Here is an 11,448-nt window from a genome sequence, read left to right as displayed (position 1 = left end):
GGGGGAGGGAGCTGGGCTTTCCGAAAGCATACGTCGCGCCTTACGGCGATCGCGACTTCCGCCTGCGGCGCTTCGCTTGCGAAATCTCCCACCGTCGTATGTGCGAGAGATTACACCGGTGAGAGACAGAAAAGACGCAAGGGACTGTCAACAGTCTGACTGTTAATCAGAGCAGAACTAAACCAACTTAATCTAGACCAACTGTGACAGACAACGATTTGATCCACTTACCAATCCGTCCAAATGTCTAATAATATCCAAGCCTTTGACTAATTTTATTAGATTAAACTAATCCCAATTGAATTTATTTATAGACCAAAGAAAGAGCTTGAAATTTGTTTATCCCTTAAATGGTACTGGGATTACGAACGCTAGTGTAAAATTCGATCAATAAGCTTAAGAGCCCATTTTTAAATCAGTACTTCACTGATGGCAAAAACTTCATTTACTTTACGCAAGTGTTAAGTTTTTTTGCATCTACATTTTTGTGGACATATTTCATTCGAAGGGTGTGGAGTAGGTATTCTGGCTTCTGTCGAATGATATAAATACTTCATTTCTACATGAGTTGTTTTGAATTTTATGACTTGCGACCTGTCATGATTTACGATCAGGCCGCCATGATTACTTTGGCCTATCAATTCAATACGATTTATTCGTGTGAAAGTGGGCAAGTATTGTGGCGTTTCAGAGACAAACTTTCTTTCTAAAGAAATAATCAGTATTAAGAATATTATCATGCCATTATTTCACAAAATGTTGCTGATGTTGTTTGCAGACTAATCGTTCTATTTCCAAATGTACCAGTCACACGAATTTTAGGGATTAAATGGACAATTCAAAAACAGAAACAAGCGCACCTAAATTCTACTCGACCGAAATGATCACATGCATTAGTTACGAAAACAAATCGTTTTCTGAAGGACTCAGAAATTGATCAATTGAATATGAACTAACAACGTACGTCAACTAGTCACTTAGCGAACGCATCTAAATCCAGACCGCTCAGCTAAATCGCCTCTTAGAAACAGAAGTTCTTTAGCCGATATAATCTGTTAGAATTTTCTGACAGCGATACTTCAACATAACATGCTTTGTAATTTACGAAGCACTGTCATATACATACTTGTTGTCATACATACTACACTAACTGGATTGTTACAATTCATATATCGCTAAACACGTACTAGTTAGCCATTTCTCGGCAATTAATATAATAACGGAATTAAAGGGACAAAGTCGGCCATTTTTCATGAATTTTGTTTGATGCAAGATTCTACTTATATTGTTTGACATGTTGAAAGATACTGAATAAATGGGTGACCATGCATATATTCGACCCCGGTTTTAGACAAATTAAATGAAACCATCGCGAAAATGAATTAATGGTCATGACCATTAATTCATTTTCGCGATGGTTTCATGTATCGTGTCTAAAACCGGGGTCGAATATACGCATGGTCACCCATTCATTCAGTATCTTTCAACATGTCAAACAATGTAAGTAGTATCTTGCATCAAACAAAATTCATGAACGATGGCCGACTTTGTCCCTTTAAAATCAAGCTAATAAAATAATCTTTAGCATGACCTGTTGAATGTACAAGATTTGCGAAATGTGAGATATTACAATTATGATTGAGATTGTTTCTTGTCGACCTTGGAACGCAATGTTACTTCCTGACAACCAGGTTGAAGATATCACGGCCGCTCATAATTGAGCTTTCTCGTTGTTAAAACCTGCAATAGAAGTCCGCTTATTATTATATTGTCCACAAACACATCAAAACGCTTACGAATTTCTCTGCTGGTCAGCGAAAAGCGTGATATGATTTTTGCTTTAATGATACCGTCTCCGAGGAATAACCAAATACCCAACGCGGATGATGTGCGGCAAATCATAGACTTGTACCAAATCTACAGCTTAGTTAATTGAAAGAATACACTTAAGAAGACAGTTGCGTTAGCGTTAGGCTGTTGCGTAGATCATTGGGTGAGCGCGATGGCCAACAGGCCAATAACCGTTGCTGTGAAAAGCCAAGCGACGCTGGCTAGCTGATAATCCTGCCTGGAAATTCCAAGGGACGATCCCAGTCTAGGTCGCCAAATGCAAGGCATCACTTCATAGTGAAAAGATAAAGGATAAGATGTTATATCTCAGAACAACTTGAATGAGCCACAGTCAAAAATTTCACCAACTTAACCTAGACCAAATTACGACAGACATCAATTTGCTCCCCTGGCCCACCAGGTCAAAAGTTGACGCAGGCCTTACACTAATGTTGCCAACATTTCCAAGGGTCGAAAACTAACCAAATCCAATCTGATTATCGATTCGAGAAATAGTTATAAAACAAATGCACCCAATCCAATCTGATTATCGATTCAAGAAATAGTTAGAAAACAATGCACCTATCTAAAATACAATGGAACGGGAAGGAAAGTTACTAATAGAGTATAATTTGATCAATTAACTATACGACTTTAGGTAAATATATACATGTACCATACTAATTAAAGAACATCTGTTTGGTAATATACATTCGTGTGAAACACAAGATTTTTGGTTTAACAGAGACTAGACCAATTTTCTTGTGAAGAAGTCATTTGAAATACACATCTTTTCGTTTGCAATTCGAACACTCATGTGGTATTATGAATTATCATGCTATTTAAAAAGGTGTTGCCGATGTCGTTTTCAGACTAAACGTTAAATTACCATTACGTGGCAGTCAGACTAAAAATTATGATCTTGACATAAGCCGGGAATGTTGGAAAACAGAATAAGCACACTTAAATTCTACTTGACAAAAATGGGAACTTGATTTGCGAAAAGCATAAGTTCGTTGAAAGATTCAGATATTTTTGGGGTTCAAACTAGCAACTAACAGCAACTTGTTACCTAGCGAAGACATCTAAGTCATGACCGCTCGGCAAAACCCACCATCAATAGAGCTGAGTTGTTCAGTAACTGAGCTTGTAAATATTTTCTGACGTCCACCCCTCCTCAAGCTATAGAGTTAATGAAGCACTCACACATAACACCGTCTGTGATATATCGTACAAAAACTATGTAAAAACAATTCGTACAAGGCTGAACAAATAATTATATGTCATTCTTAGCGATAGGTTTATTATAGCGAAATTTAAATCAAGTTACTAAAATAATCTTTACCGAGGTCTTTTGAATGTAAAAGTTTTTGATAACGCATGACAATTTTCTCTTTGAATTATGGAAGAGATTGTTCCTTGTCGACCCGGGAATGCAATAATACCTCCTGGCAAATGGTTCCAGATATCTTACCCCTCATTATTCATCTCATAATTCATCCGATTGAAAATATTGTATTGTATACCCTGGTTTGATAGCTCTGCTTGTAGACACCATTGTCCCCGAGGCTGTCTTTTCGCCCAGTTGAAGCGAAAAATTCATCGCTTCGATAAGTTTATTATAGCGAGGTCGCAGTCAGAAACATGTAACATATCTCGGTTATTAAAACTCTTCTTTAGAGTAGGGATTTGGCTGAGCGGTTCCCCTGTTGTTTCTCCGCTAGGTGACTGAACACCTTAGGCTGTGAGTTGCAACCCCATTGAAAAATTATAAAATAAGTAATACAAGTCGCGTAATCACTTTTACATTTTCGATAGACACACTGCAGCACATCGGAATTTCTCTGCTTTAAGGCATGAGTCAGGTGTCAGATTGTCTTTCCAGGAAATTTACCTACTATAAGATTACAAGTTCAATGGAAAACAAAAGGCTATGATACCTTCATAATCCTCTACTAACTAGAACAATCTCGATCGCTAGGATCGAGTCCCCTACCCGATATTATTTTGCATCGTCTCAAGGAATGACCACTGTGAACTGAGTTGAGTACTCCTTTATTTCGAAAAATTGAAGGAGAAGTCGCTATCTCTTCGAATAACTTGAATGAGTCACAGCCAAGAAAAATTAAAACTGACTTATCCTTGAAAAAGTATGACTGCAATCGACTCGGTCAAAATTTAAAGTTCATTCATGTCTAAAACTTAATTTGTCCATATTTTCCAGAATCGAAAACTTATCCAATATTAACTAATCATCAATTTAAGAAAGATTAGGAAAAAGTGCGGAGAATTCGACTTGTCCAAAAATATTTGTGATGATGCTGTGATTCTGAGTTTTGCGATACATGTTTCGGCCGACTGATTGATATGGTTGTGATGGAGTGCGTAACGGTAACGAGAAATGCAAAAACCAACGTGCATATTTAGTGAGAAACGAATAAAACGTAGTTAACACTGCTTGGTTTTAGCAAAGCTGAACGTTGACTGATGTGTCACCTCAGGTCTACAAGATGAACATAAACGTTCCATTTTTTTTCTTTATTGAGGTCAAGTACGACAGCCCCCTCACAATAACACAGTGCAAGCATCGCATAGTAGTAGAGTGAAACATACTCTTTAGAATGACTTTCTGAAACAAAAAGTGTCCCTCTGTTTGACAAAAGTTATAACAGGCCGAACACGAAACATTTATGATTACAGATTAAATAAAGGTATGCAATGGAAGTCAACAATGTTGAAAAAAGAACAGAAATAGGTTCAAATAATCAGCAGAAACTAAGGTGGTTAATAGCAGATGTTGTAACCCTTCCTTCTTTGACTTTCAAGGTATACAATTGACGTAAACAGATAATTATCCTGGCTCGCATTGGTCAAATACAACTTTACCAAGAATTCAAAACTCTCCGATATGTATTCTTCATTTTGTGAATGTGTGAATGTAAATTCATTGGATCTCGTATATCTTCTACAATGTGACAACCTTCTATTCTGTATTCGTAGGTGTGGCAGTCGGTAACCTTTGAACCTGGGTTAGGAATGCGCCCTATATAAGCAGGTACGGGTATTCAAGCTCCCCATTAATATCACTTCAGAGACACAGAACATCAAGGCTAAGGCAGGTAAGTTTAAGGAGAGGTTTTGCCATTTGATAACCTATCAATCCCATGCAAAGACGTTTCGATCTTTCAACTTTGAAGGTCGTCGCGCCTCGACGCAGGATAATTCCGATGGAAGTTCGCTTTAAGTTGATAACATCTTGTAGCCATTAACTTGTATTATGTTTGTGCTTTTAACATGAAAAGTTTTGACGCTTTTAACCCTTTAAGTGTTGTAATTTTTCCCGCAAAAAGATTTAGTGCAACATTTTACCAATTTTTGTGAATGTTTGACCAAACCGACATCACATTTCATTGGTTACGGCTTTCATCGAAATTTGGGCAAAAATCTAAAACAAATTGACTGAAGTACATTTTATGAAGGCAAAAAAATGACTTTGGCGCTCAAAGGGTTAATTGAGGAAGCTACAAGAGAGACAATGACATTGAATCCTAATTCTATTTAATTTAAAGTATTACGTTATAAGTGATGGCTTGGTTTACGTCATAATGATCACTTTTCTCGATATTTTGCTGTCTCTCGGCATATACTTCTCCACTGTAACCGTACCGGTACAGATGTCCCTGGGAACAGGACACATACTCAAACAATCATAACTCGTAAACAATCCAACGATTTCGTGAAATACCGAGGTAGTGAAAAATTTGCATTCCTTAAATTTAAGTCGAAACGAATAGACGTAAACAAGTCTAGCGAGCAAGAACATGTGTATGTATACATTTTCTACCGTATTTTCACTATATACTCAGGAAAATGAGGAAGTAGTAACGCTTCTTTTTTATTTTGTGCTCACTCCACTCTCAGACTGTTACAGCTCCGTTATCGCGCATGCTCTAAAACGTATGACGCCTTACTAGCCAATTGGCGTTAGTTAGTCTCGTATTCAATATCCTTTCGCACATGTAAACCCGGAACACCTGTGTCAATATTTGATCGGTGGTGTGTAGGTCGAGACCAATATTAACACCATATATGGACCAAAAACTGGAAGCTATGGCGAAGGAGTGGTCATTTTTTAATTTATCCACATTCCTTCTAAACCTTGATATCCGTCACGGGAAGCAACCTAAAAGAAGCACGCCACTGCTGTGTTTATTTAATAAATTGTTCACAATAAACCTTCTCCAACTTGTACTTTTTCAGTAACACTCAGTTTTCTTTTCAGAGAGAGAGAGAGAGAGAGAGAGAGAGAGAGAGAGAGAGAGAGAGAGAGAGAGAGAGAGAGAGTGAAGGCATCTACTACCATCCATGTCATTTGCTTCTTGCTCTTGCTATAAATAGGAATCTGACAAAAGGCACCATGTTTTTGGCTTCAACTTGTCTTGGTACTCTAGAAGTGAGTACCACGTGCAGCTCAGCAATAGCGCAACCGGCTGCACTAATTTTTTTAAGGAAATGAAGCATAGTATCACTGAGATTTTCTAATATGGCGTACTTCATTTGTTTGAAATCTCTCATTCGTACTAAATTGTGTTTTGTGAATATTTACAGCGCTCTTCAAATTAAGTTATCAGATGTATCATCGCGACTGTCTTCTATTTTTATTTAAGTTCTAAAATAAGGGACAAGTTTTGGTGAATGTAGCTGTTCACTTATAACAAAGTTTCTCTTTTGCTAGTGAATACGCCATAATGTTTAAGTTCATTAATTTCGCCGTCAAAAAAATCAAGCTGATATAGTGCAGAACAATCAATTCTCTCCTTTCGAGATTCTGAAAATTAGAGAGTTTCTTACGTATGGATAATATTGTCCATTTCTGTCACTGCCAAGAATGAAAGTATCCAAAGTATGAGCAATGACAAAAACACTACAGTATTCGTAACTTAGACACTGAGACTTAGAAAAACTGTAGTTTTTAGAAGAGGAGCAGGGCTCATGCACGTCGAGTTACATTAGTTCGAGTATGGCACTTCGTAGCCATGGCCCATGTGGCAATGAATAACTTATACGATGAGATTGATTTCAAATGTGTTTCCTTTCTCAGTTCAAGGGACCTGTACAATGGAACAAGGCTGAGCAGTTTTCCAAAACTAAGAACGGTGCTTCGTTCATAAGCGTGACTTCTGATATATTTTCAAGCAGATGCCCCTTTTCTAGTAATTTTGTTGAGAAACCTTCTTCTACTTTCACCATTAGAGCTTATGCAAAGTCTTGAGTGTTTTATACATGTGATGGTGTCTGTAAAAATGTCGTAATGATCTTAAGATATACCGCATAGTTTTCAGTATAAGTTCAACTTAAAAGGTCATGGATTATCATATTGCCATCAAAACTCGCCTCACAATTTCTCTTTAAAACATTGATAATGCCCGTACACGTATATACGTGACTATATTACATAGAGGTTCTATCAGGAATTTTTCTTAGAATCAATACAATATACCATGGCTTGTGAGATTTGCTTCACCACAATATAAGCAGGCCAGGCTTATCCCACTTAAACAGCAGTTTCCTAATTTTTGCCATGTGCAATATAACCCTTTTACGCCCATAGTTTGAGCCAAACCTATTGCTATCAATCGTGAGGGGAGGGACCTTTGTAATACGAGGTGGGAAGGTTAAAGAAGGCAGGTACTGCCAATTGAATAAAATCCACGCAGTAACTAAGAACAGTGGGTTGCTTTGTGTGTAACTGTTGTAGGCTCTTGTGCATTGTCGTTGCAGAATGTGGAAGCAAATGACAAATTCAAACACGAGAGAGAGAGAGAGAGAGAGAGAGAGAGAGAGAGAGAGAGAGAGAGAGAGAGAGAGAGAGAGAGAGAGAGAGAGAGAGAGAGAGAGAAACTATTTTTTGCTGAATCATTGATTTGCTCGTTTTAGATATCGATGACATCGACCTACAGGATCACAATGTCTGGAGTGGTTTTGCTCATATTAATATTAGGTAAGTCACAAAGAGAGTATCGCAAACTTTGAAAAGTAAAGACATCACCGTTTGATAACAATTAAGACTATGGCTTTTGAGTATATTATCAATTGAAAGAGCCATAAGATATTATTTATTGTTGGTACATGCTGAGCGAGTGAACGTATTCGCCAAAATACTATTCAATTTTAGATCCTTATGTGGCAAATAAGATCAATTTGATGTATTTTATAGGTTTTGCCAGCAACTTATGTGTTGCCTTGGAGTGCTATGTGTGTCTTGGACTTGGTGCTGGTTGTCGAACCGATTTTGAAGACACAAAGAAGGAATGTTCTTCCTCGGACTCCCAACGCTGTCATGTAGTTAAAAGACACACTTGCTCTATGTGCCTACCTCCTACTCTCTCGATCATTATATTACCATGCCCTGTCCATTGTATTTTAATTGGTCGAGCTGAACCACGTGACTGACCACAAATACACAGTAATAGATTTTTACATGACCGTGAATATCAATAATAATATTAACAGCTCACAGTATCCTAAAAATTGCAACTTTACAGTCAAAACGTAAACTGTTATAAGAAATCAACCAAATAATAAAATAGAGCACTTGTGGGCCAAGTTTAGATATTTTTTTTTCAAAAAATATCTCCGGATTTGCAAAGTTTTTACAGTGCGTGCAATGCGTCGCGTATTGCACTACCCGCATACAGCGAAAGACGTCTCTCCTCGGTGAATACATTGTTTGCGTAATACAAGGTCTGGGCCCATTTTGTCTTTCGCATGCCATTGAGAATTTTTCGTAATTTTTGACGGTTTTCGTGAGTTCCTTGATAACATAATGGAAATAACAGACTCCGACCAGGTCGTTAAAGTTTATATATGTGCGGGCGAGAGAAAGCCAAAATTAACGGGTATGGCTTGGTATTTTGGTTTCCTCTACTCTTGCCCATAACTGAACGTTAATGGTCAGGGCGTCGCCCTTTATTTTTATAACATGACGTTCCATATTGCTATGTTTGCGATTGCTTGGTTGTGCGTTAGTCTAATCTCTATTTATACAGCATTACTGAATGTTATTCCTATTTCCTAGGTTAGTCGAAGTGAAATTAATGGGGAAGTGACAGCTTTCAGTAGGAGTTGCATCGCTGCCACACAGTGTAACGATGGATGGTGGAGACTTCATTTTTTGGTAATGATATAAGATAATTTAATGTAAACGAGAACCCACTAGGAACAATGAACTTACAACACATACACTCATTCACAGCAGTCTTGGTACATGAGTACAGAGCAGATATTATCCAGTATACTTAAAAATGAGTCTATTTTGAGACGATGAAAGCTACTAATGTGTGGCATTTGAGTTATTTTTATGTCAATCTCTCTATTTTTAGCAGCGGCCTCATGACCATAGTATGGTAATTATTTCATATTCTAATATTCAGGTATCAAGACTACCGTTTGTCAAGAATGCTGCGACACAGATCTGTGTAATATGGGGAACACCGGAGTGCTGTTCACACCCTTAATTCATCTGATGGTCGGTGGTACGGTTATGGCTCTGGCAATGTCTGCGATTATGGCATAGTGAAAGGTTATTTTTGCCAATCGGTTGAGATCTTCGCGTGTGAAATCTATGCATGAGTTTTCTTTTCATATAACAAGCCATGTAAAAAATTACCGTGAAAAGAAAAATGTTTGCTCCAATGGCTTACTCAGCTTTAGATCTTGTTTAGGATGATCAATAAATATGGAAATAATAAATTGCGTGATAATTTAACCTTTTCACCCAACACTAACCATGGACATTAATTAACCAAAGCCCAACCTTTACATGATATAGAAAGGGTTGATAGCAAAAATCATCATTTCATTTACCAAGGTTTTAAATGCAAATAATATGAAACATTATTGATTCCTGACATTTTCACTAGTACTAGTATTTTTGGCAGGAATTCGTAAACAGATGGAAAATAACATGATCGCAATGTTTATACAGAATAAGATGTATTAGAAAACTTTGTGCGGTCAGTTTCCACTTGTTTCTTCATGTTTTAAGGAGATAATTTTTCGTAAACATTTGTAATCAAACAAATGTAATATATTAATTTTTATATTCAAGTATGTAATCACTCAACTTCAATTAATGTGTTCAATAAATTTTTCATTTCGCCGACACGGTCTAACGTTTGTCTGAATCATTATGGTTTATTCGCATTTTAAATATTGTGCTTCCTCAAATATATATATATATATAGAGAGAGAGAGAGAGAGAGAGAGAGAGAGAGAGAGAGAGAGAGAGAGAGAGAGAATTCAAGAAATAATTTATTTACAATTGATTCAGTGATTTTCAATGCCAGTTGATACTTTATGTGCTATCGTTCACGCGTTCCAAATGCAAGACAGCGAATCTTGGTGAGGGACAACTGGCTGATTTATCTGCAGCGTTAAATGCCGTATGTAAGCTTAAATGTCGCTTATTTACATCTTATGTATAAGTTTACGAATCTTATTCATGGAAATGTTTTCAAATGACTTGCACCTCAATTAATATTCAATATAACAGATTGTAAGACTTCGCAAAGGAAAACTGGTGACAAGGATTTTTGACATATGTGGAAATCAGTGATTCAGACAGAGTAATACTACAGAAAGTGTGCACGCTGAAAAAGCAATTAGCTTGAAACGGCACGCCATAACAAATGGTTTATTTATTTAAAAAGGGTTACTCTAGTTTATAATTGAACCGAATACCTTTCATGAAATGATAGCGTCGAAATTGACTATGTGACTTTATCGTTGAGGAAGGATAAAATTTGGTAAGTGTTATCATTAATTTCTTTGAGATTGTAAAGAATATATTGATAGAATGAAGCCATGAAATTCGCTTTGGACAAAATAACTGCACACTCAGTATTAAGTTTGCTGCGCTCGTAATCATTATTAGATTAAAAAAAACCCCGAAGCATTGGTTTACCAGTGAACTTGTTTAGTGGTGAACTTGAAGCACGAGGCGAAATCTTCTTTTCGTAAACAGCTGGTTCAAAGTTTTGTGGAGTGTTGTCATGTTGCTACTAGACATCATGCATAAAATACATTGTTTGTAAAAAGAAAGTCGCAGTTCCTACGACAGCCTCCCTTTCAGAATTGCCGCTGAATCGTTTCCTCTTTACCAGCTTCAAACTTCCTCGCAGTCTCTTACTATACAGTACTACCAATTATTTGTGTTCTGTGAAATACAAGAGTGTTGAGCAGAGCTGAGAAAATATTCGAAATAGATTCATGACACATTTTTGGTACAAAAGAAAGGTTTTAAACGCACCGTAGGTTGTCTGCAATCTGAGACGGGAATATTATTGAAAAGAAGTTTCCCAATTTTCGCTCCATTTAGCACTCCATTGACCCGAAATGACAGTGAAACCTGGACGAACGAATAGATAAATCAAAATAATTAAACTAGTGGCAACTCATTAGCTAGACCCTCTCTCTTAAGTCTCATTAGTATGTAATGTTCACCTTACGACACTTTGATGGATTGCCTTGTGTTATTGCGTTAGCATCGTTCTGTAGTGTTCGCTGCGTCGTAAAGTAGTGTCTAATGTACTTCCGGTGATCGCCCTATGTTCCGAC

The sequence above is a fragment of the Ptychodera flava genome, chromosome 2 (genome assembly GCF_041260155.1).
Source record: "Ptychodera flava strain L36383 chromosome 2, AS_Pfla_20210202, whole genome shotgun sequence".
NCBI classification, from domain to species: domain Eukaryota; kingdom Metazoa; phylum Hemichordata; class Enteropneusta; family Ptychoderidae; genus Ptychodera; species Ptychodera flava.
This window is presented reverse-complemented; position numbering follows the sequence as displayed.